Source organism: Apostichopus japonicus, chromosome 3 (genome assembly GCF_037975245.1).
Source record: "Apostichopus japonicus isolate 1M-3 chromosome 3, ASM3797524v1, whole genome shotgun sequence".
In the NCBI taxonomy this organism is placed as follows: Eukaryota; Metazoa; Echinodermata; class Holothuroidea; order Aspidochirotida; family Stichopodidae; genus Apostichopus; species Apostichopus japonicus.
The window spans coordinates 28,146,091-28,173,043 of record NC_092563.1 but is presented as its reverse complement, the minus strand read 5'-3'; the positions used below and the strand labels follow the sequence as shown (position 1 = coordinate 28,173,043).

The window sequence follows — 26,953 nt, the reverse complement described above, 5'->3', positions numbered from 1 at the left end:
GAGTGAGCAGCGGGGATGAAAAGATAGGCTAACTTGTTGTAGATCTATTGGAAACGGGATAGCTTACTGTTTAAGAGCATCTGGTAGCCTACCTGATAAATCGAATTGTACTGTGACGTCATGCAGGATGAAGGAATCACAGTATAATATCATACACTGTGTGTAACGATGAAATCTGTTGATACCATGCATGAAAATGTCAGCCTATCAAGATAATGCTTCCATGGTTGATACGCATTAATGTTTGCATAGAAATATATAACTAGGCCTACATGTATACAGGCCTATAATCTAGGCCGTAAACTATATACAGGCTTTACAATTAATCAATCGGAAAGATTTATATCGGAACTATATTAACGCGGTTATATGCACGTCGGTTGCAGACTCACGGGGGCAGACATTAGTCACGTTGCCAATGGCAACGATGTGTCTGACCTTTACTTTAGGGTCGCATTTAGGTTACACAAAAATAATTTCGGAACATTTCTAATTCGTGACTGGTGGTGGTATCGTCTAAAATCAACAGGAAAATGCATCCATCAGTCAGTAAGTTTAGCTATCATGGTGATAGCCTGACTTTGACAGACATTACCTGCGGTAACCTCGTTTGCCATTAGGATACAATACATCTGTATGCAGTAAATGCCAAATGAACTATATACCGATAAGCGGGTACGTGAGTAGACAACATTATCAGGGGATATGCTGGCAGTATAGGGCCTTCAGCTTGATGTTAAAGCGCAATGGTATAATGTGACAGAGGGGAAGGGTTGGGGGGTGCACCGTATTAGTGATTTCATCATCGTCATCGTGATTGGATCGTCATCAACATCGCCATCGTCGTCACCGTCATCATTATCATCATTCTACGCATTATATACGTGATACCGATATATGGACGGTGGCTCTGTAAGAGGAAGTTAGCCTATACACTTGGGGATAGGGATTTGCATCTCTTATTGGTTTATCAACCATCTTTTTATTCATTCGACAATAGTTATAGTCTCAAAATACAAATATGTGAAATAACCTACAGATATTCATTGGTTGTGACAGTGGTATAACCAAGCGTATATCGTACGGTGCGAGCTATATGACCCACAGAAACGCTCTCCCTTACCCTCACCCCTCGCACTTTCTCGATTTGGTCAGAATCAACACGGAGAGAGCCTGCAAATATAATGCATAACGTTGGTTTTACACAATGTACGGTATACCACTATCTCGGTCCTTCCTTCAGAAGTCCCGAAAGATTCAGTAATATAACTCCTCCCGCCTAGAAGCTATACAAACTCTATATCACCATGACCACCGTGGCTTATGAGAATACCTAGAGCTGTCCCACTTTTCGTGGTGTCTGATTGTATCTGCACATGTACACTGTATGGTATAGTCCTATACTTCGTCATTCTTACAATTACCTTCAAAAACCTCGGCTAGATCATTCCTTCTACGATGGAAGTAATCAGATGAATGGTACAACCTGGTCTTATCTTGTCTAATCGTTCAAACAGTTATATTAATTTAAGCAGATGGTGACAAAACTTATCAGCCAAATACAGAATAAGACCTACCCAACTAATTAAAGAAACTGATGACGAAACAATAAAAATGAACAGGAACTATATTGAAGTACTTGAAGATGTCTATTTTTCCATAAATAAAAGCTGTTTACCACAAATTTTATGTCCGATAACGTTATAAGAGTATAAACACTATACGATATCCTATAGAACAATATTACGGCTGCTTTATCGTTCAACGGCCTGACCGATTGCTCGTTAATCCCTTGTTAAATATGGCTTGTTGATTTCCGTAATAACTGCCTTAAAATAGTCAAACTGGTTGCAAGACGAGAAAGTCATTTCCTTCTTCAGGGAACCGAGGTTAACATTAGGTAAGGAGTAACGGTCAGTCGGTTAACCCCTAGTTTGACCTTTATTTTGATACCAAGCAGTAATTATAACCACTCCATGCTATAACATACACCACCATAAGCTATTCGCTTGTTGAAGTATTAGCATGTGTGACCATTATCGGACTGTCTAGCATATCTGGGGCAATAATGATGACCCTTCAGTACGGTTCTTTGCCTAATTAGGAACAGGACTGGGAATTCTTCTAACACGAAGTGACAATTAGGTCTAATTAATCTGAGCTATTCAGTTGTATATTTTCCTCCTTGATGTATACACAATCCAAGAATGCTGTTGGTAACAACGAAATACGCTTCTATTTTTCTTCACGAGTAAGTACAATGTTGACAGGTATAGAGATTTGAGAATTGTTCCCATTCAAGAGACAACGTATAGCGACCATCACTTTACTCGAAAGCAGCAAAAGTTTAATCAACTTCTAAACACCAGGCTCGATTTAACAGATAAATGCAGATATATATTTGCACACGTTAAACGAGAAAAACGATTTGTCTTCTCTTTTCGTGTCATTCACATTATTTACACAAGTCTTCTCACGTTCTACAATCTTACGGCTGGTGGGAGTATTTCACTTGGAAGTGGTCGGGTCATAGAAGAGAGCTTTTATGGTTTATCCTTTTACTGCAGATCGACGATGCATATGAACATACATTATCCCATGCATATTTTGCCGGCCTTTCCATATTTTCCAGGAGGCCATAACTGACCCCCCCCCCCCCCCATCCCCATTCTCTCAGCGTACGCATTGGGTCATTCGGATTTCCCGTCTTTGGATAAAATAATATCGTAATATTTTACCATTCCAAACCCGTACATATATTTATATATTTAGCCAAGAAGAAACACAAATCGTGTATTTGGCCCAATAGCGCAATTGTTGGTTACCTTAGACGGCATATAGGCCTACGGTAGAAATTGTTTACTTGCATTGAGACTTGTGAATAGTACGTTCAGCTGCAATAGAATGTGTAAGTAACCTATTAAATAGGCCTACAGCAAAGAAGAGAATTAACTCCCAGTTGTTGAAGCTTGTCTCTATGGATGTCCAAACGAAAAGGCGTCGGAAAATAATCTGAGTTATTTCGATGAATGAAGCAAGTCGTTGATGGAATATTGTTCTGCTTAGCCGTAGCGTAACACGTAGAGAGGCTCATTATGTAGCTTTTGAAGGAAGGACAATGAAGATCGCTTATCTCTGTAATATATAGGAGACTATATTACAAGAAGCCCACACACTATATTTACTGCAGACGTATACCCGAACGTGTTAACTACATATAAGCAAGAGTAATATAATCAGTAGAATATGATGTCGACCAGAAATTCATTGTTTATTTCGATGATTTCAAACGACAGAACAAAAATATGAACTAAGCTCTGCAGATGCCTATACTCCACATTTACAATTGTCTCGTTTCCCAAAACGCGCCTGACTTGAATTATATTACCTCTGCACACTTTTTTGAGTGTATAGAACAATATATATAGAGGGTCAATATGATGGAAGTAGGTCACTAACCGCATGAGATTACGTCATTTCTACTCACCCAAGTCTCCAGGATCGTTTCGTATAGGCCTAACTATAGTGCCCTGTTTAGGTATTAGTATAAGTGAACTGTTTTCTATTTCTTTCGGCGTAATGGCTACCGCGTAGGGAAATGATTCGAACATCTGCGAATCATATCCTAACACAGTAGCTATATAAGTACAAAAATATTCAATATAACGTTAACCGGTTCATACTACTCTCAGAGTTAAAAAGCGCGTTTTTAAAAGGTGTTTTTTTTTAACGTGTGTTTGCTGATTCTAAAGTCACCTGGTGATATAGTCGCCTGTTGGAGCTATGTCAGTCGATTTAACTCCTTCCACCAACCTTCCCAATCAGACACATTTGTGAAATATTTGTTAAAAGAAAATATTGTTGTTATTATTGAAAACAGTAATTATCTTCACGGCATGAGCCCTATGCAGAACTCCTGAACTTGTGCATGGTTAACACTGAGGGGGGTTTACCACTTAACAGATAAATACGGCCCACAGTGGCTGAACCACGACAATGCGTTTTCTCCCTATTTATGTCATTCATACATATACTTGCTTACCAATAGTACACAGTCTACAGTAATATGCGAACCACATTCAAGTCAAGAAAGGTCATCGGATTCGTTTTCGGGAAAAGAATGTGATTTACTATTTGCAGTTATATGAGCAACCTTAAAATACCACAGTATTGTTATATCATTCAATAAATTTTCAAGTATACATACGAGACCCTTGGACGGAAGTCATTTTCATAGTTCCGCGAAAACAAGCAATGTAAACTATTGGCACTTTCGTTTAGTACTAACCACGAGGCATGTGCATAACTGCACTTTGTATACTCCACTTTGTACCTAAAGCCACATTACACAGGGCTTTGGTCAAATTTGAAGTGTTTTTAATTTAAAATAATCATGCTGTAAAAGTCAAAGTAACAACTTCTCTCAAACTGACTTCTCTCACACTGTTAAAGTCTCAATACGTGAATTTCGGTAAACAAACTTCCGAAGCAGATTCTATGTTTATTTTTATAAACGCATTCTGACCAGGTGGGTTTAATGGAGAAAAGCTGTCGCAATCGAAAGAAAGAAATTTATTTTCTGTTGCCCTTATGGTGCGAACGATTTACCGTAAAATCACTGCGACCGCCCATATCAACATGTTCATTACACAAATGTAACCGATAATACTCGTATCGTCCACTCGTAAGTCATATGCCTAACGGTCGTAAACATTACAGAGAGATTTGATTGGCGCATGATCTGTTGGGCGGGGCTTGTAAATTTTGAGTAAAGTTTGTAGAATCTACGGACTCTTTAAAAAATCTGGCGAATTTTATTCAGCTCAAAATGTTTAACGACAGATGACTCAATATAAAAATCATGATTATTAATATGAAAATTGCATAGAACGGTGTTATTTTCACTGAGCTTAGAGGGCAGTAAGCTGGAAAGGTCGAAGTTAAAATTTGGCAAACACACATTTGTTAATTGCAAGTAGAAATATTTAATAAATAAAGTTCATAAAGATTTGTCAATGTCATGTTACCCCGTGACTGTCATCGAAAAATCAAATAAATGATTAAATTTCTCGATCGGTTATGGATAGGTCTTTCTGATATGCAGTGTGTCAGCTGTTTGAAACACCGACACTCAACTCACTGGACTGACTGACGTAAGGACCTTTCATTCCCCTTTAATCCATTCACGCACTTTTGTTATCAACGCTTTACCAGTAGCTCCGTTCGAAAGAAAAACAGAGCCAATAAATCCTAAAATCTGTCCACTAAGCTCAAAATTGTTCAGCGGAACAAGCTTGGTCAGAGTTGTCTATTTGCTTCCTTTGCTTAATGAATCCCAAGAGATTTGTACAAATCTTGTTTATGACGTCACTTTGATCCCAAGAGACTTATCTTAACATCCTTTCGGGTCAAATCAATGACCAGAAATTTTCTAAACAGGTATCAACAAGTTCGACGTATAATACCAACGATGAAGATATTTCAAAACAAATGATGTTTTGATTGGTAACGTTAATTACTTGCATAAGGCAATTAAACTACACGGTATGCAAAAGATATTTCAAATTCTGATTTTCTTTTTTGGTCTTCTTTTTCTCCAGTCAATAGGAGGTAAAGGCTACCATCATTTTGTGTCCTGGGTTTGGTACAGCAGTAATATCAGTCAAAGCTGTTATTGTGTTATGTGCATGTGTGCTTTTGATCATAAATGTTCGTATTTCGGGTTTTGGTCTCTCCGCCGGCAAACAATGTTTCCAGTGAAGCTTGACTTGATTCCATGTTGGACTCTTCAGTCATGACTTGTAACAACACTGGACTTATTGATGACTTGACCAATGACTCGTTACGACACTGTAATAAGTAGATGGCTCGAAACACGACCAGTGTTTACGGCACTTTTGATATAATAAGTAAGGGATACCAAGTACCGTGTGACTTGTTTTAACATTGTATGAAAAAAGTTCAAGTTGAAGATTTACAGTCTTGTTTGCGATCAAGGGCCCCCTCACACGACTTTATATCTAAAGCACTGTTCATTGGTAAATTGTCACATACAAACATCAACGTTCAAACAATACCTCCTGGGGCAGTACAGTACGCCACAACTACGTGTCCCCTAGTGGACTTCCCATACCTCACAAGTACCCATTTACACACCTAGGTGAAGATAGGCAATGGAGATAAAGTGCCTTGCCCAAGGACACAACGTAATGATCTGGACTCACACCTGCAAACCTTAGATCACAAGTTCACCGTCTTTACCACCTGACCATAACGCTCTGATTGCATGAACCAATTGCATCATACCTTGAGTCATAAGTCGTAACAGCACTGGACTAATATATGACTTGACTCATTACGACAATGTAAACAGTATATGGATCGAAACATGACTGGCTTTACGGCACTTTAAGTGTTTCGAAGTATGACTTGCTATAATATTGTATGAAGTATCATACTCGAGTTATGACTCATTACTCATTATACAACGTTGGCGATAGCTGAAATGAATTTCCAAGTATGAGCGATTGTAACCATGGTTTGAGAGGAAGCAATAAATAATTTGTGTACTAACGGAATGCTCCATAATATATATATATATATATATATATATATAATATATATATATATATATACATATATATATATATTATATTGATATATATATATATATATATATATATATATATATATATATATGTTGATACTAGTTGAGATTAGTGGAACACTAGTAGTTGTAACTCGGAGTTTCACGCGTTTTAGCGATATTCCGCTCTGTCCACTGGACATAGAGCACTCTGCGCCAAGATAGACGCCAACCAACCAACTATATATATATATATATATATATATATATATATACACACACACATATATATATATTTTTTTTTCTTTATAATATATTAGATAGATATATATAAAATATATCTTATATATTATAAAGAAAATCCATGTTAACTCCAAAAGAAAATATTATTAGAGTAAACCTGAGAAATAAGATATGACTCGTAATAAATATATATAACATCTGCTATATACATCTATTTTACCAAGCCGAGTGCGGTCTTTGTTCAACCAATAATATTTTGACTACACATCGCTCTGGGCTTTCTCGGGATCATAATGGGAACATAATGTGTCATGAATGTTAATCCTTGACATTAGCTGAAGGGGTCTATGTGACTTATTGACCCTTGAAACCACACACCAGGGACCCAGCTTACTTGTCGATATTCGTAACTTGTCTGAAATGATTTATGAAGTTGTATATAGTTCCATACGACGAGAAAATTTGTTTCAAAGTCGGCGGAGGACATGATGGATGAAACATGCCTGACTTTGTTCACTCAGGTAGCGGAGGGGGGGGGGTGGATGGAAGGGCTATGAAGAGGTACAAAAGAAACCCGTCAGGGGGTAATGCCATATATATTGTTGTAATAATCAGTTGTTCCAAATTTTAAACTTGTATTCAGACACCTACAAGTCGTCTTAAGTCGGAAGGGGGCGGGGAGAGGGGGAGGGGGTATGTGCACGAGCATGGGTATCAGACATATGCGGGACAACCGAAGTGTAAACCCTGGGATGTAGGATTCACTGGTGCTGTTTCGTATCCGGACATTACTTCTGTTCGCAAACGAAGTTTGCACTCTCTCTCTCTGTTCCCAGCTTATATATTGACCGAAGGATGTTAGTAAAATATTTATGGTTTTAACTCAAACTGTTTAAGTTCCACCGATTATCACAGCACGACCACATATATAAGATAATTACCAAGTCGTTATAACATTTGGTAAATGGATCTGTGTGAGTGTGAACTTTTCACCCCAAGTTGAAACCACACGCTAGTAAGGTTGAACAACTGGCGTGTTCAAATTTGGCATCATAACTTATGTTTGGTTGTGTTTATTTTTTTAGTATTAATACTTCTATATTACATGATTCGTTATGTTTAGTATAGGCTTTATGATATATATTGCCACACTATTGTCCTATACCGTAACCAGAATTCAAATTCGTTTTTGTCAGGTCGATTGGCGATATAACTTCGACTATTTGCCAGAGTCTTTTAGCTATGAATAATGTCATGGGATGTACAAACAAGCAATCAAAAATACACAAACGGTAATCTACTTTTGCGCATAGCGTGAAAGTAAACAAATCTTTGTTATTGGTATCGTTAATTTTGCCAATTTTGCCAAAAAGGTAATAATGAAATGAAATTTTAAAAAGGGGTCGATTTCCGTTGGTAAAAAGTTGATAGCAAGGAAGGTTCACCTGAAATCGCACTCAGCTTAGTTAAAGATCAACACTTTACCACTAATATGCTAGAAGGTCAAAAACTGGTCACTGACTCACAAACTTTCAATACTCATTGTAATTGCAATTATCTTCGTATTGTTAGGATCATCCTCACTGAGACTTTATTGTCTAATTGCGCACTCTGCAACCAAAACTTGTAAGGTCAGAATCTTTAGGACAGTACTTCTGTGAACTTACAGCAACTTAAACATGATTAACTAGAATTTGGGTCAGTACTGAATAAAGGGATTAAGTTCACAAGCATCCCGACGATATAATTCTTTGTGTGAGATTTTCATGTGTTTAAAGAGGCCTTGAAACATGACATATTAACATAAAAAAATGAACAGTATTTAACTTTTGATGCTCTAAATCACTTCACCAATCGGTTTTTGATTACTTCCGATATAGATCGGTATTTTTCGTCGTCCCTATGTTATATACTGTACTTTTTAACTTTCTCACCCGAGGTGAATGACTCCTCATAGTTTAATCTTATGTATATGTAAACACGATAAGAGGATATCATCAGTCTGTTGATTTTCTACCGATTCCTGATCTTCAATTTGTAACCTGGCAATAATATTATCTCCCAGTGCAGATATGATCTTTTGAGTCCCAGACAAACCTACGTATGAAAAATATTGAACTTTTGACGCTCTAAATCAAGTCAGCTCACATTTTTAAGGATATGAAGCGTGAGGGAAGGGATGAGGGATGGGGAAGGGTGAAAGAGGTGATGTAAGGGGGGGGGGAAGGGGAGGGGAGGTGAGCGTTTGATACAAGGTGGTTATAACGATATGGGTTTGAATTTTATAATTTTTATTTGTGGTATCATTGTTCTAGTAGATCTTACGTCGATTTTTGCCTGTTTTAGCACCAGCTGGTTACAGGTTATACCATCATCACCTTAGCATCACTTTATCGGTTAAACTTAATACAGATCAGTCAATTTATCAATTAATTTAGCACGAAACCGTCTGATGTATAGTAAAGTTTCCACTTTACGCGACCTTATACTCGGAACAGACAAAGATTCGTTTAGTATCGCGAAGCCTAATGTTTAATGGTCATTATGTTAATCCTATAACTGAGATACTAACGACCCAATCATAGTAGCCAATTAGAGATGAATTTTCGCTGACCACCGATTAAATTCAGAAACTGTGTTTGTGTTGGTCATTGTTCAAGAATCGATTCGGCCGTGAAAGTACCCAAATCAGTATAAGAGTTGAAGTGGCTATAGTTTTCATTCTTTTCTCTCTATTCTTCAGTGTGTCGATGCAGTTGTTGTTGTGTGTCTGGCAAGGATAAAGAAACCTATGAAGTACTTATTATTGCGAGAATAAATTGTTAGTATATAGAAAGAATAAAAATGTGTCAGTTTGGACTGCGTTATTGAAACATCTTGTCCGTTGCTATGGCCTTGAACTAAAATTGTCAGTTTACAGAGAAACTCGGTATTCTCCAGGTGTGATCACGCTAGATGTTAGCAACACAGTCGCCCATTTTCTGCCTTTTCGGCTCTGTCCGCTTTCTGAACCCAATATGTACCCATCTACTCGCTGAGGTTTAAAAGAGACCACTCAAGCAACCTCAATAGCCTACATCGATAAGAAGCCCTTAAGGATTAAAGGATTAGCCTATATTTAAAGAGAGTTAACCACCCCATTTTTGTATTCGTATATGGTTTATACCTTTGTGTTACGTATAGCTATGTTTATGTATCATTTACCAATCTTTGTCTGTAGGGGTTAGTTCCACCTAAGGCTGCAGAAATGACATTTTATTCTTGCAAAAAAAAATGGTGTGTTGGTGGAATACGTTGATAAATCATCGAGTCATCTAAGACAGGAAACATGGTCAAGGCAAAAAGATAACGAAACCATTGATATTATTTCTATAGTGTTACAGGCCTTTGTGAAGCTCGACAATTATTAGGTGTCTGTCTTGTGCTCCCCCGCCTTCCCCTTCTCTCTCCGCACGCCACATTGGGGTTGGGGACGGGGGAGGGGGAGAGTAAAGCTTTTTAGCGTGTTGTGCTTCGTTCTTCAATTTTCGTAATTTTGGTTGACTGTATAAAGTACAAAGTGTTGCCGTCATTACTGGACATGAATGATCTCAGTTGAAAGCGATTATGTAATATATAGAACACATACTTTAGGTGATCATTAGTAAAATACACCGCCATAGCAGGTGTCTGGGTTAGCTCAATACGACAGTACTACGGACGTTAAACGACGAACGTTTCATGCCTTTGACCTTGACTTTGTGTAAGGGTTGTCAGCTCTCTGGTCTTCTTCATAGAGTCTAGTAATGTGACATCGGACATCAAAATCAAGACGTTTCACCCTCACCGTCCATCAACTGTGATGTACTTTGTGGAAAGGTTGTCAGCTCTCTGGTCTTCTTTATAGAGTGTAGTCATGTGACATTAGACATCAAAATCAAGACGTTTCACCCTCACCGTCCATCAATTGTGATGCACTTTGTGGTAGGGTTGTGTGTATTATATCGTTTTACCCTTACCTTCCATCCATTGTAATGCACTTTGTGAGGGTTTGTGTGTATCGTTTTAACCTCACCGTCTATCGATATTGTGATGCACTTTGTGAATGGGTTGTGTGTATTATATCGTTTTATCTTCACCGTCTATCAATTGTGATGCACTTTGTGAAATGGTTGTGTATAGATGTATATAGTTTTACCCTCGACGTCCGTGTATTGAAATGCACAAATAAATGCCGTGATCTGCTTTTGGAAATCAAATTAAGTTGCGGTACATTTTTTGGTTGCTTAACATACACATTTTGGTCTGCCTTCGAACAGGTGCAACCAAAACGACAAGTAAGTACCGTTACATGAAAAAAAGATTGACTAAGCTAACAGTGAAGATGAAGTTTGCGGTTAGCTGTCCTTGGTCGACTCTCTGTTTTAAAATTGTAATAGGTTAGATTTATCTGATTGAAACGACTGGGTTACTTATCCCAAAGGAGAGTCATTTTAACTTTGTTTTCATTTGAGGTCATGACCCGAGGAAGTAAGGTTTGGGGGTCACTCCACGCTATTGCCCGACATCACTTATAGTGATAATTCAATATATACTCTTATAACCAAGCTAAAGTTGTGGTTGGTTAACTTACTTCCCTTGTTTAAATCTCAGAATGAGGCACTATAGTGAATCACAGTTCAGGAACAAATGGAGTATATTCCAGTACACAGATTTACTGTCTAGACATAGTGTGAGGTCGGAATTCTTAACATTTATGTCATTCGGATGTCCTAATCTAGACCCGTTCTGACCAAACTAGACTGAAAATACCCCTTTTTAGTATCACTGATCTTTATGCTGCACCAGGTCATTCATATTGCAAAGTATATGATGAGCATATCATACTATATATAATTTGATATTATTTGATCTAGGTCGTCTTTTCACCGTTGTCATGAATTTCGAAGACGATGAAATTCTCCAAATTCCATCGAATCAAAGGCCTTTATCTTGCATCGCTGTTCCCTAAGGCACTTGTACTAGGTATATCAACTTATTTGACATAACAGGCTTAACGCCTTAAGAAGATTATACATTCATCATTGAAAAAACAGAGCCAAAAATAAAAAAGTTTTACATCGATAAGGGCGTTGTAAGGGCATGTATGGGTAAAGTGTGGTTAAATCATCAGGTAACTGCCAAACCGGTTAACCGTGTTGTTTTAAACGTAAGTTCTTAGGTTATTGCCACAGAAACTTTGACACTTAGGACAGGTGTTATATTCATAAGTTACCTATATATTATTATGTTCAGTCTGATAAGCGGCCTTTTACTGTGTGTAGATAACATTGGGCTGTAACGTAAGCGATCTGTTTGTAAACGATAATTAGAAAACGCACACTTTAATTAATCATGATTAAAATAAAGTTCTCGCGCTGGCGTCTGTATCAGCTTAATAAGAGGGTAATAAAGGTTTCTTTTACCTTGGGGGAGGGGCTAAAGCATCCTATTATAAAAGAAAAACCTTTTGATTTCTTTAAAGTATTTTTGCAACCTTAACGCGCCAGGATTTTGTTCACTATACCTTCAAAACTACGGGGGAGTTTGAACTAGAACTACTTCATGCATGGTGTGAACATGTGTTGTATAGTTATGTGCACCCGTTGCACTTTATGCCGTCTATTAACCCCTGAATGTTCTACTGTTACTTGGAAGCTGTACTATACATACATGGCTTCACAGGAGTGAATTAATTTACAGAAGTTTAACTCTACTGTGTGGTGTGACTTCAACACTTTAACAGAACATAGAGTGTACAGTGCATGTTGCTGTATACTGTTATATAATAATGTTACCCATAGACCTATTTGGAAAACTCGAACTACTTGGAATTAGTTGGAAAAAACGTATAGAACATTGGAAATCCTTTTCCAGGATCCACCGGGATTTGAACCCGAGCCTCGCGCTTTATATATGCGGACACCCTAATCTGATAGCCTGCTGTGGAGACTGACCATGTGTGTCCAGCAGTGGCTCTCATTTCGGTCCATATTAACGGTATGCAGATGGTACATAAAACTTGTACACCCGAGTAAACAAACCGTTAAAACTGACAACTTTTCTTTTCTCTTTTTGTAGAAAAAAAATAAGGTATGTCTGAATTCATAAACAATTTATTCACAGGTGCCAATTGTTAATAGCTTGGACAGGTCATAGGTCACGAAAGCCCTCAATCCCATAGTAAAAATATTTTAAACACACTTTTACCATAAATATATATATATAAGTATATTTACTGCAACAAGTTTACGGAGAGGGAATACAAGCCATCAATCGTCCAATTTACAAGTTTTTGAGTTGAAGTTGATCTTATCGGTGTAAATATTAAGGTAACAATTCTTAACGTTTTAGAAAATTTGAGGCCTCTGGGGTTCATTGGTGGCATCTGCCAAAGAATAGTCTACTCATGGAGATGTTAACTGTGTCTGCTAACTTGCTATAAGTTATACTACCTTATTACACAACGTCAGCAAGAATAAGGAATTACTGTGCACCTTTGTGGATTTCAGTTATTTACGAAACTTTCACATTGTTGTTTCGAAAATGATGTATCGTTTCATGATTTAATTTTAAATTGTTACAAAGACTTAAAGATATTTTCAATATTCAGCAGTCAGTACAGTCAATCATACATCCGCTCGTCTATCTGTCTGTCTGTCTGTCTTCAGAAAAGTTTCACTGCTATATTGAAAATAACGCAAGAGGATAAATAACTTGCCTCTATAAGGTTATAACAGATACGATAGTATGTGATGACTAAACAAGTTGTTGAATATTCATGAGCTGATGACGTTGAAACACCTTATTATCACAGCTACAAATTTATGGATATATCCCTATAGAAAGTGCAAGGCCAAATACAAACTAACATACTTCGTTTTACGTCTGTATATCCTTTACAAAACGAGAGCATTTTCTTTGGATATTTGCGTGCGAAGTGGTAATGGATATAGTTTACAACACAATGAATGCAAGGGTATTAACATATCACAGTTAGCTCGCTTTTTATTATCTTGCGTACTCTGTTTAACATTAGAGTATTTCGAAACTGGTGTCAGTAATTACGCCACTACCAAAGCTCATCTGATGCAGATGAAATATAGAGGGCAGCAGTGGTCATTCATTATAGATGAAAGAGGGCAGCAGTGGTCATTCATTATAGATGAAAGAGGGCAGCAGTGGTCATTCATTATAGATGATAAATCTATTCGGTGATCAACGCGGTTAGTATATCTATAAATGCTGTTTGAAATCAGTGAATGATACTTGACTAGCAAAGCTGTAAACTGTTCGCATGTTTAGTAATGAATTATTGCTTCTTGAGTTCTTGATCTTTGTGACCATAGATTATCCATACATACATTAGTACATACAATGGCATCCATGTTACTGCAATAATTAAACCATCATATAATAACTATACATCGTCATAATTTCCGATATAAGGCAAACGCGGCTGGGAGTGGGATCAGGTAGAAATTTTAAGTGTTCGTGCCCATGCTGTATATTATAAAGGTCTCGCTCTCTCTTTAAATAAAAACGAGGGATACATGCCTACATGCTTTCTCCATTCTGTGTATGAGATAATGTACACATGGTTACATAAAAAATATATATATACTGCTCCAAGCAAAACCTTAAAGGGGTTGATAGAGACCAAAATATCAATACAGCAAAATGAAGGTCAGTTATCTCTTGAAATCAATATTAAATATTCAGCACTTTAGTGACGTTCCGGGTGTATATATATACATGACACAATCCGTCAATAAACAATACTTCACAAGTCGGTCAGTAATTGTTCTTTATTTGTTAATTACCCCCATTGTTTGCGCCTTGGGTATTATAGTATTATCACCATATATGTGCATGATATAGCTGTAGCTACAAAGTCCTGTGCAACAAATTCGTCAGAGCCGACTTATCCAGACGGATTTAAAGTAGCAGTCAAGCTATAAGTTTCAGCTCAAAATGACATGGCAATTTTCTGCTTCATCTGTTGTCTCGTTTGGTCTCAGAGGTCTGTGTGTGAGAACAATACAGGGACCACGACACAAGCTGTAGCGATCTAAGCGGCGGAACGTGGGCCTTACCTCAAGTGCCTCGGGGGCAACCAACCCCATTCACGACCAAGAGACAATAGGCACCTCCGTCACCTAAAATGAAGCCTAGCCCGAGCCGGTAGACCGGTTCCGAGCCAGTAGATCGGTTCCGAGCGGGTAGACCGGAAGGCCATTCCGTCCCCGATATGTGGGTGGTGTCTTACTTTGATAAGTTGGAATTGTAATAGATTGACTAACATTCAGTTCGGTATAAGGTTCGATTAAACTTACGATCAAGTTCAAACAGCTGCTTTAAAGACCAGTCTCAAACCAGCAATTAACTCTTACAAATTATTCCAGCTGTATGGACTGAGGGTATATGAGGAAATTGTCGATTGACAGACAGAACATCCCGCAGCCGTCATAACATAACGACCTCGATTCTAATGACAGATGGTATCCATCAATCATATACAGTCATTTATTACAGACGGATGTTAAAGGTGCGAACGCTTAACTGGGTCGTGGAACGATAACTTATAAATGTTGGTTGCGAACGCCACCAGTAGCCGAGATATACCGCTAGTTTGTTGCAATCAATTAATCAGTAATTAGTGTCACAATGTTAATTGTCGTGACATTGTGAAGAAAATAGTATAACCCTCTGTTGGCACGTTTGCCTTACTTATATGTAGTGCCCCATATGCCAAACACACACTGACTGTATAGCTGCCTCCTCGTGCCCGGATTTTCCCTCTCACAACAGTCTTTACCATATGCGCGTCTGTGCGTGCTCTTGTTTGTAATAAATAATAATAAATAACATTTACATAGCGCCTAATACAAAAGATTCTAAGCGCTTAACAAAGGAGAATAGAAACAAAGCAAATAAACAATAAGAAGAAAAAAGGCACTTTTTAAGATGTCTTTTGAAAATTTCAAGTGTCTGGAGTGGTGATGGGGGGGGGGTGCGCTTACACGTACCGGGAGTTTCAAAGGGCAGGTGCAGTAACAGAAAATGCACGATCGCCATAGCGAGTCCTAGTTTGAGGACCAGGGGCAAACTGCAGGTGCATATTGAATATATATTGGATACACTGTTAAAAATAATGGGCAAAATTTACCCAACTTTTTAACCAACGTTGGGCATGTATTCAGCAACCTCAAAAGTTGGGCAAAAATTGACCAACCCAAATAGGTATAATAAATTCTCAACAGTTGGGAGGAGAATTACCCAACTGTTCAGGTTATCCATTTCCCCAACTGTTGGGTGGGTCATTCATTTTGTTGGGCAAATCATTTAACCAACGTATGGGTTAAGGCACCAGTAATGTATCCATTTGTTGAGCGGTTCATTTAGCCACCTGTTGGGTGTATACTAAATTTGTCCCAATTGTTGGACAATTCATGGATTTTGTTGGGCATTTGCAACAACCAAATGTTGGGTTAATCCTGAACCACTTCCAACTGTTGGGGGTTTCTTAGATCGTGTTGGGCAATAATGAAAAAGAACTGTTGGAATTCTAAAAAACTCTAAGACATCACATCCTTTGAAATAAAGAAAAATACTGTATTTTGTAATACATGGAACACCTTTATTCACTGACCTTGAAGAAGACATATATAACTATCATGGGTGAATAAACTTATTGTTGAATGAACTGAACTTGAACAAGACATATAACTATAATGGTTGAAGAAACTTATTGTTGACTGAACAGTATAATTTGATAAAAGAAGTCTTAAATTCAGGTATTCTTGAAACAAGGGTATGAACTGAAATAAATTAATTAATGAAGCCATATGTTTCATTTATATAGGGTTCACGCACATTCCTTGGAAACTCATTTTGATCTGAAAACAACCTTCCTAAAGTGACATTAACATTTGTGGCCTCAATTTTCTTAAGAATCCCACTGGATAAATTTTATGGAAAAAAATGCCAATGGCTTTGTGATTCCTTGCCATGAGAACTAAAATCCCCCTTGTACATCATACACCCCCCTTGTATATCATAATATTTTAACCTTTTAACTTAAGTTTAACCCCAAAAGTTTCAGTAATGTGGATCAAAAGCACATATACACCCTCCATTTCTGGAGTACCCATGTCTGAAAGTGTACTGGTTAAAATTAATATTTAACCAATGCAAGGGTGGATCAAAATGGGCTGCAATCAAGGGGTGTAAAGCTCCATACTATAGTTAAACAGGAAGCAAAACAGGTTGTCAGCAATGTTCTTGTACCTAAATGCTTACTACCTTCAGCCCAGTACTGCCCTTGCTGTCTTTTCTTGTTCAGGAAATGGAAATTTGCTGTGGTCAGACTCACTCCCTCTCTAGATCTATGTTAGGACCTATGTTTTCTGACCATAGCTAATCACTTATTACCTTTGGAGTCTTTTAAACTCATCATTAATTAATTAATAATTATGTGGAACCATGTACAAAGTTGAATTTACAAAATTTACAGCAATTTCTTTTGCACTTGAACAATTGTCTTCCACAATCTAATGATATTGGCAAAACATTTTCCACAAAATGATTACTACATAACTAGCCATCTTTAAATTGTTGAATAGGAAAAAATCTCTTTCTTAGATGAACATGAATGGAACACTTTTAAACTTTTGTTCAAATGAATAATGGAATTAAAGGAGATATGAGGGCTGGCCAAAAAATGTCTTTGAAATGTTCTTCATGATAATTAAAACAAAGATCCGCAAATTTTGATATATTGCTATGCTAATTTCTGTGTTTCTGTGCTGTGAAGCAAGCTATACAATGTTCATATGATATATAAAACTGATAACATTCTTTAGGGCCATTCCATGTGACGTAAGACACAAATCAGAGCGAAATTTTACACTTGTTTTCAATATCATGTTCAGTACAAGTCTGTAGTTAAGTCAGAAGCCTATAGTTGCTGAACTTTGAAAACCCAAAATAAATTCTGTCACCACTGCGAAACATTAATGCTTTCCCATTGCGAATTATATCGCCCTCAACATTTGTCACGTAAGTCACGCAGAGAAATGAAGAATTTAAACTTTTTGGAGGAAATCAATAAATCCTGTGAAGCATTGAGAGAAATCTGCTAAGGTGCCTATTATATCTGAAAAGGGCATATTGAGGAATAACTTCAAGGTAAAATTTAATTGATATGCATTTTATACTGATATTCTTATGCAAATTAATCACGTAAGGCACACTGTTCAGTTTCCTTTCAGTTTCCAAATATACAAGGTAACACAGGCTAAGGGAATGTTTGCAAGTTCATTACATTGAGATGGGGGAGGGGGAAGGGTCTATTCTACATATGTAAAAATGTAAAAATAGTGGATAGAAAGAGCACAAGTATGTCAGTTCATTGTACACTAGCTCATCACACAGTACTTGCTGGAAGAATTTTAATTGGTGGTGCAAATCAAGAGTAAGTTTCAAAATAACATTTGCAGTCACATTGTGCATGAAGCTCTGCCTTTCATAGGTGCCCTTAATAATGTTGTCATTTTGAATACAATAACAGAGTAAGTTCAAATCTAGATGTTCAGTTGTACATAAAAATTCCTATGGACTAGTTCTGCGAAATATTGTAACTTAAGTGCTACAGTAGCTAAATAGTTCCTTAATTAGCCGTAAAATCACGGCAACTGCCCATTTCAGCACGTTCATTACGCAAATGTAACCTACATATACTCGTATCATCCACTTTTTTTACCCAATTCCATGATAAATGCATGCTTCAAAAATGAATTTCTAGACACCTTGTTATTTGTGTCGAAGTTTGAAACAGCGGTATTAGGGCTTTGGATATGTATCCCATTATGATACCTCGAGGAAAAAAGGCTCCGAGCCAGGTGATAAACTGTTTAAGGACTGGCAGCATTCTTCATGAAAGCTCTGAAAGACCGGATGGAGGAGGAAAGATTCTTCATTCCTGATTGTTTATATATGCAACTTTCAATGAAATCCCAAACATTTCGGCAGTGGTGCTGGTATTGCAAGTTGAATATGTAGTGTGCTTTATAGCAGATGTCGACTCCTTCAGAGAGTGTCTGCACGCTCACTGCGTGCCTCTCCAAGATAACAAACACTTGTGATGGTGTTAGCTTCAAGTCTGAGTAAAACCCAAGGATGAAAGGCCGAGATCTTCATTCACTGCTTATTCCCTGTAAGTATGAAGGCAAATGGGTGTGCTCCTGTGAAACCAATAGAAGCAATGAAAAGTAGCTTTTAGTATTCCATGTTCAAATTGATTTATTTCTGGTGTGTTCTATATTACAGCCAAAACCATTTACTTTATGCATATCACAAATATGTTATTGAACTTGTAGTATAAATTAAAAATGGAAACGCTCCCTTTTGATATGTCTAACCAGTAGGATGATACCAGCACACCACTGATTCATATGTAGAATTAGTTTGGAGGGACTTAACTGACTTAAGATCATCTAAGTGAACAAGAATATTGTCATAGGGCATTAGTTGGCACCTCCTTCCCATTCGAAATATAAATTTAGATCACAATGGGTACATGCTAGTTTTGAACTCAGGGATTTTGCACAATCCAATGTCCAACAATAGCAATACTACACCTAATACTACTGATACTAATACTACTACTACCACCAACGACAACGACAAGAAGAACAAGAACAAGAACAAAAAAAAAAGAAGAAGAACAGCAACAATAACAATAATGATAAAAATACAGCTTAAAGGGTTTTACAGATCAGTGGAGCATGTCACAATTCTCCAACAATCCTGGAGAGTAAGTTGCTGCAGTCTTTGTAATCCACACAGGGTTTTGCTCAGGTTCCTCACAAGTTCACATTTTCACCTGAGTGGAGTGAGGCCATCAAGATAGAGTGCCTTGCCTAAGGACACAATGTAGCCGGGATTTGAACCACTGATTCTTGGATTACGAGATTCAAACCCTAGCTGATTACAAGCAAAGTCGCAGCTGATATGAATAATGCATTTAGACATACCCTTTTTAATTCAATAAATGATGAAGCATGATCTGTTGCCGCTGATCGTCCTCCAGTTTTGGCCTTGCTCCTGGTCCCAAAAATAAGTGGTAACATGAGCAATGACAGGTTGTCCTTCTCCTCTGCAAGTGAAAACCAAATGCCAAATTTAGCAAAGCATAAAAACCTCAAAATCAATGGTTGTTGTAATATAATAGTCTATCGGGAAGTATATACCAAATTCAATAGTCATCAGGTTAGAAACAATAGGGTAGGTAAGTACCTGGGAGACCCCCTTCCCATTCAAAGAAAGATAGTGATCCTGTGTTCAATATAGGAAATATACAGAACATACTTAACATCATCAACCTGGTTGTTCCTGAGGTAATATGGTTAAAGGTCATTGTTTGACCTCTGCTGACTTAATTTATTGTCATTTGACCTACAGTTTCTATATTATCTACAATAAACACTAAGAAATTACCGTAATATGCTGAAGCTACTGTAGCTTGCCACTGCATAATAAAAACGATACACATTGTAAGCATAAGCCCAAGATTTCAACCACGGATCACCATAGGCTTATTAAAAGGATAGAAAAGGTTATTGGAAGTTCGAACTCCACACTTAACCTTAACTAGCCTAGGAGTAGGACTCGCTTAAAAGTAATCTAGGCTAGGCATATAGTACGTACGTCGGTATACAGGTATCCTTTTGTCACTGTGATAGGCTACCCTACTGTATAAGCTCTATACGCTAACGTTAGTATTACTACTACTACTATGTACTAGGCCTAGCATAGGAGTACAAAATGTTGATGACAATTGTGTGAAAGAATCGTCCCAGTTAATTCCGATTACTTCAATCCCTTCGCTGAAATGACTACCTTTCATAGACTGAATTATGTCGGGAACAAACAACCCCCAGCTCTTGAGTAGATCTTCCATTTCGACTTTTGAGGCTGTCAACTCGACGGAATATGTAACCCTTCGTCGTGCACGCGCGCTCAAGCCCACTTTGCATTCAAAGTTGCCCAACGTTGGTAAACGTCGCCAAGGTAAAGCCGAATGCTTGCCAAGCGCGTATGGTATAAAGAACCGAAATTTCGCCCAACATACGATTACGATGACAGAAAAGACCAACATGTGGACAAATATGAGCACGGAGTTTACCAACTCGATGGGTAAACAAACTAATCTGCGATTCGATCATTTTTATATATAAATTGGGCACTATTTGACCAACACAGTTGAAAGGGTACTTGCCCAACAACTTTTTTACCCAGTGTTTTAACAGTGTATATTAGAGAGGTGGTCCGTTGCATTGGAGTGAGAAGAAAGGTGATATATCGCGGGGCAGAGTCAGATCATATTCACTATACCAGTTGGGCCAATAGTCTACGTAACATTGGATTCGTACGCATTAAATCAATGCAAGGGTAAATCGGGTTCTCGGTGATCCGCGGACATTTCTGACCAGATTTCTTTATCTTTAAGTTTGGCCAGCTAAGTTTACGTTTTGTTGGTGAAAATTGTTCACAATATTGCTTAAATGCGTACGGTCTATTCTTTTTGATTTTGATGTAGCATTTTTGAGTAATGCATTTTGTTTCCAAGTACTTGCGTATTGGGAAATGGTTCTAACACAAATAAGAAACCTTGAAATTGTTGTTGTTGTTGTTGGGTTGTAAAGAAATGTCATAAGTATCAGTCGGCATAGAATCAGATCACTGCTGGTATTTGCTGTACTCTGTACTACTGTGATAATGCAGGGATAGGGAAGAAAAGTTGTTTTTAATCATCGAATAGATATAAACCAATCAAAAGAAGCCAGACGAACAGGAAAAATGCAAAACAACAAGATTATAAAGAAAACAAAAGTGCCGCCGGATTATTTGTTTCGGTGACAATCACGGTACAGGCGTCAAGTATACTGGTGTGGAATGGTTCAATTAAGAATTTCAAGGTTCCTAAATCACTAAACGGGTTTTTGTTATGATATCTGAATATGAATGGCGTGGAAGCTGGTAGCCCCTATAGAGATGATGTATGGCAGATGAACACCGTGAAGAAAATTGAGAAAGGTTGAGGCCAGTTTAGCTGAAGGGGGTGTACTATAGGCTATTCAAATATGACCATGGTAAAACTCCCAGGGTAGGACCAGGGAGTTGTTATGAACTCCCTGGTAGGACTACCATATTCTTTTGCACACAATATACTGAATAGCGTTACTACTTTTCTTCGCATTTGAACTTTCATCCCGTATTGTTTGTAGTCGTTTTACCATGGCGATTGGATTTAATAGTTATTCCAGACTTTGAGTTTAATGTGATTTTGAAAGAATACCATAAAAAATTTTCCTCCAGAATTTAATTGGTCTTGTAGGCCTAATAACAGTCAGTGTAGTGTCTTAGGAGAACAGAAGTTGGTTATGACCAAATACGGTATCTATGATAAAAAAAAAAGATGGAACTTAAATTTCCTCAGTATTGGCCCCAAATTTTAGCATACCAGAAACAAAAAAACTTTCCTGGTGGTTTATAAACCTCCAGATTATTTCCAGGCGTCGAGGAGACTTAAATTATTAAAAATGAAAGCCTGTGTGAGGAATAATAATTTGAGAGTCGTAGTACAATGCTTGTTGGAGCGCGAGTGACCAATATTTGACTTCCTAGCATACTTGGGGTCAATATACTACTGACCTTTAAAGGTGGAGATTCATCTGTCATGCAATCATTGCATGAAGCTGTGAATGAATGATGTTGCCCTTAGCAACTGTTTGTACATTAATCCATGAAAACATTCCGACATGTTAATTAATGTATACACTGTGACTACGGTGATATCTTATATTGTAGACGTCTTATATTTCCAGCCTGATGGCTCTATAAGTGTTCCGAATCACGATGAAGTTATATACAATATGGAAGTCATCAAGAGCGACCTATTAATTAATAGAATCGCTGATTATACATCCATATTTGTATTTATAAAGCGATCAAGGTCTCTTGTCTGTAATGTATCCGATTCGGTGGTATAGGTAGGTCCACCGACATTAAACAGATGTGTTTAACCAGGGAGTTCTGAAGAGCAACTCTCTCGGTTTAATGATGAATTATTATGCGAGACAGCACTGTATGGTACTAAGGATACAATGCCCGTGTCTCTGCGGAGTTATGAGATACACTGTATTAATGATACAACGACAGTCTCTGAGTATGTGAGACACTGCAGTGATAACGGTATAGTGCCTGTGTCTCTGTGTTATTGTGAGACACTACAGCATAAACAGTACAATGACTTCCTGTGTATGTGAGACACTGCAGTATGGACGGTGCAATGCCTGTGTCTCTGTGATGTGTGAGACACTGTAGTAGAAATGATACAATTACAGCCCGTGTATGCGATACACTGCAGTATATACACGATATACATTGTCTGTGTCAAGTGCGGTATTCACAGTTGAGCTGATTAACAACGCGCGCTTAATGTAGCTTTATGCGTTGCATCGTCAGTTTTACGTAACCTATACCAAGTCATTAGTCAAGAAAAAGATCGCAATTTATCAAAGCAAAACAGCCTTCCTACAAAATTTTGTATCACCAAATGAGGATTAAATGTCACGTTCATAATATTATACGGAATCGGTTTCCTGCACCCCTCCCATCCACCAATCATAATATCCTGCTGCAGGAAAGGTTTATTCGACCATTCATGTCGTGTTGGAGAGGTCCCTCGAATTCAACCTTCCCTCGCTAAATATACAGGAGCTCTTGGTTTGTATATGTCTGTATATAAGCAATTTATACATTCGTTCTGCCTAACACAACTACCAACACCAATAATTTTTAGTGGAACGATCTTTATATCGATTTCATGTTTTTAACGACAATTTTATGATCGCCACAAGCACTTGAGAGCATCCACAAACAGGACAAACACATTTCGCAGGCTCGTGTATACTTCAGATATAGTTGTCTTGCATTGTTCACTATGGATAGCTCATAGAACCAGTTGGGCAGACTGCATGTGAACCTCAACCATGTATAACCATACAGTCATATTATATATATATCGAGTTATTTCAAAGGCATTTTTATGTGTTGATAATGCATATAGCCGACTGAATAAATATCAATACGGCGCTTCTGATTGGTCGTAAACATGCTCTTTACGACTACAAAGTACTTAATAACGTTTCTTAAGTTAATAACCATATTGACGAGATTCGAGTCGGCTATATCATTTCTTGTGTTTGAAGAAGATCGTTGCTATAGGTTGTGTTTATAATGTAAACATGTACATCTTCCATTACGCAAATAGTATAGAACACAAAAGTACTTTTTGGCGGATAGTCTATTGCCATCCATGCCCGTTAGAAAACCAATGGACCCCTAAAACAGAAGTCTAACTTCGCCCCTGTTAGATCAGCTGAGTGCACCTTCTCGGGTAAGGAGAAATGCTTCATATGTAAATCCATATAGAAAGCTTCAAATGAAGATGGCAGTGGTTGGGGGGGGGGGGGGCGGTGGGGGCTGAACTGGTTGGTCCCTGTTGATGAACAGTAGGAGGTTCAAAGATGTACCTGGACCAGTATCTTTTAATGAGATTTATCATATTTACCTTCACCCTCTTTGTTTTCTAAGACGTTGTCTAAAGCAGGATACATTCATGCGATCTGTGTAATACACAGTAAATCACATATCAATGGACTCGACTGGAGCAACACTACGTCACACCAGAGCGGGGAAAATAAAACTTCTTTATTGGTGTATACTTAGCAAATGAGACCTTCAAGAAACGCCTTCGTTGACAAACTGTGACATTTTTTTTTCATAGACATCTTTCAAAGTCGGTGTAATTTTAAAGGAGTTAAGGCTTATACCTTGTTTATATGACGTGTAGATATCCTTGCATTTACAGCGTCAGTCTGCAGAGCGAAAGAGCGCAATATTTATTTAGTCAAGTCAACTAAATGACGTCATAAGCAAGAAGCGTAACAGCTTGTGGTTATTTATTGTTTTCGTCGCAAATACTTCAAGTTGGCCGATGTTTTTTTTCTATTCATTTCTTTGTGTGATTAAAGGGAAGATCCTTCCCACGTACAATATTACGAGTTGAGAGGTATATTTGCAAATACCCCGTTTTATGTTTAGGCAATAAGTTGCATCTCAAACACGCTCCCCTTCCCCCTTCCCCTTCCCCCTCCACATCGGAAGCTCTGGTCACGTGACTACTGCATGTGCATGAGCACATAGCGATACTGTGGTGATGAGGACACTATAGAGTAATATACTTGCTGACGTCACATATTCACATACATTCAAATATGCAATAACATATTTACATGGAAATAAAACGTCTCCAAACATTCACCGTCAACGCACGTGGAATGTTGTCGCGGATAGACGCAGTGGAGCATTAAGTATGTAGATTAGTGTGGTCTATATCTGCGGTGAACCATTCTCTCTTTAGCAGACGCATTTTTCTGTTATGATTCATATGGTTATGTTCGTGATAATGTTGAACGTTTCCTGACATAGCCCTTGATATTATCCTTATCTATAACAATCATTCGTCAATTGAAACCGATTAAAATTGATAAATCGTGGAAGGTTGGTGATGTTTATAATACGAATTATTGCATCTCTTCATGTGAAATGATGTGCTTACCATTGCGATGCTAATGCTTTATTAGTACATTAGGGTTCATGTTAATATGGAACGCCATAAAAAAAAAGTTCTGATCTTCACTGTCAGACGGTTCGAATCTGCAAGGAAATACCGCTGTTTTTCTTTAGTTGTTTAGTTAACGGTATAGCTGTGTTTACATCTGTAAGGTATATCATAAGAATGCCAGTAGTGACAGTCTGCTATGGCGGCCGGGAACTTATTTGAGAAACCCAAATTGTATTTCTCTTCTTTAGATCCATGGGTTTGTTAAGAAATTATCGGCCACCGTATACAGGTCCCTACTCGCAAATTGATTAATCGCAAGATTTATTACCTTATCAGCTTGGATATTCAGGTGGAAAACATACCACGGGACACGGGCGTGCGTGCCGGGAGGAGGAGGGTGGGTGGGGGGGGGGGGTGTAGAATGCGGGGGATTTTAAAAAGGGAAGATGATTTATCCATAGGTTTATTCTGGCATTAAATGCGTCGAGGGCTCTAAAGAATACGCACATTAAATTATCTGTCATGTTCATCATGTGATCTGATATGAAAACATAACCAGATGGGAGAGCCCCGGGCGACCGTGCTGCTATGTCTGGAGAGGCCGAACGACCGCGGTGTTATGTCGCGGAGGTTAGAGAGGTTAACATCACACAACACACGTCTGCTGCCACCTATAATATCACATGCTACACATTACCCCATGTGAAGTTAAATAAGCATTAAGATTACATTATGTATGACCTGTGTCAAAGTGTTTCAAATCCTACGTTGTTGAACGCAAAGTGAATGAATTCATTTGCCTATGAATGCACTTTGTCATAGTACCAAATAAACCATAACTATACAGTAAGCGGATTAAGGAGCAAAGAATTGGAAGGGCGGATTATATATTATGCTTGAAGAACTGATAGTTGTTTAGGGGTCCCAAGTTCCATCAATGCCAGTTAAACTTATCTAGTGTCATACTTTGATTGTGTTGCGTTAAATATTGATCAAATTATCTGGAACAACCACAGTATTATAGTAAACATTTATGTTATTTTTAACAAACATTGGTACGTGAAAAATCTGATTCATAATCTTTTAGATGAAAAATTTCCGGTTTTCTTGATTTTAAACGAAAATTCGATATAAATTGTCCTTTCACATTTTACTGTGGCATTATATAAATGCTATCCCAGGTCACTGGAGAAGGTCATTAGATGCCTGCAATGGTGTCGAGGAAATTTCTTTGAAGACAATTCATAACAATGCATCCCTATCTCGTTTCATTTATAAGCAGCTTATTCAGGGACACGTAACTATTCCAAAGTGTTTTGTTAAGTGGAATGTAAACTTCGATTATAGCTCTCTACAATGGTGTGTTATCTTTCATATTCCTTTCAAGTCGTTAATGGTGACAAAATTACAAT

General features: G+C 37.8%; 1 protein-coding gene and 1 long non-coding RNA gene across 6 annotated transcripts in view; one reads left to right on the top strand and one right to left on the bottom strand.

Moving 5' to 3' along the window:
• The window catches only part of LOC139965718 (zinc metalloproteinase nas-15-like), a 95,606-nt gene that overhangs the window by 21,005 nt on the left and 47,648 nt on the right, over positions 1 to 26,953 (top strand). The window lies entirely within an intron of this gene.
• Positions 16,914 to 21,138, bottom strand: LOC139965720 (uncharacterized). Its single transcript, XR_011792370.1, has 3 exons — positions 20,750 to 21,138; positions 19,885 to 20,006; positions 16,914 to 19,092 (listed from the first exon to the last, which is right to left on the bottom strand). It is a non-coding gene; the product is annotated as an uncharacterized lncRNA (long non-coding RNA).